Raw genomic sequence first — 1210 nt, forward strand, 5'->3', positions numbered from 1 at the left:
CAAACTTTCTTTTGTCACTGTACAGTTCAATGTATAAATGTTTGTTTTTAGAGGAGGCATGGATAGGAAAGTTTCCATTGCTAGTCATCAAAGAAAAAGACTTAATAGTTTTTCACAGGACAAGCAGGTTGATGTAATTGATGTAAGAATATTGTACTGTTTTAATTTCCTTCTCTTGAAATTCTGCAGGAATTTCCAAAGGCATAAAATCCTGCATAGTGGAGAATATAAACATTCCACCTCAGTGAACACAGGACTCTCTCTCATGTCTGGTAAACTAAGTACAGATATAAACATTACCTTAGTTGTAATTTTCTTCATTATATCTGATTTTTATCACACATTTTCAAATCTCAGGCAGGATTGATATGTTATATTAAATATATAGTAATCTCTTCTTACTTGGTGTTAAGTATGCAAATTTGATCATGAGAAAGAATTATTTATGAGGCCACCAAATACGACGTGATTATTGAAAATGCATGGCACAGTAGACTATTGCAACATGGTTGCCTCTATTACCTCTCCACTTTGACTCCAGTCTTGTGTAGCTTTCTCACTGCTGGGACAAAACAGCAGAGCAGGAGCTGCTTATAGAATAAAAAGTGTTCATGTCAGGATAAAGAATGTCAGCCAGCTCACATCATCTCTCAGCTAGACTCATCAACCTCAAGGCCCACGGTCAGTGACCCACTGATGCAACAAGATTCGGCCTGTCAGAGGTTCCATCAGCTGTGGACTAAGGAGGTGGATTAATCACAGGCCCTTGAGCCTATGGGGGATATTTTACATTTAAACCTTCACAGTAACTAAATAAGTTGGCGAAGTGTATGAAATCATTGGAAACTTGTAAAAAAAATTAGAAAAAATGGAGGGAAAAATCAGCAACAAATTTGAAACTATAAAATAACCAAGTAGAAATGGAAATGTATCAATCAAATAAAACTCGTGGTGGAAAGGGCATCATCAATATGAGATCAAGCAGAGGAGAGGATTATAGAGCTGGTTGGCAATGTAGACATAGTACATTCACATACATATGCAGAAAAACAAATATGATGAAGCTTTCCAAGAATTCCTGGACATATCCAAAGCATAAAAATTCCCGAGAACCAACATAGTAGAAGGCAGTGAATTAAGATCTAAAGTCATCGTTATTTAATGGCATTACAGTAGAAAAGTTCTCAAATCTAGGAAAAGAAATGGACGT

Source organism: Jaculus jaculus, chromosome 11 (genome assembly GCF_020740685.1).
Source record: "Jaculus jaculus isolate mJacJac1 chromosome 11, mJacJac1.mat.Y.cur, whole genome shotgun sequence".
Classification (NCBI taxonomy): domain Eukaryota; kingdom Metazoa; phylum Chordata; class Mammalia; order Rodentia; family Dipodidae; genus Jaculus; species Jaculus jaculus.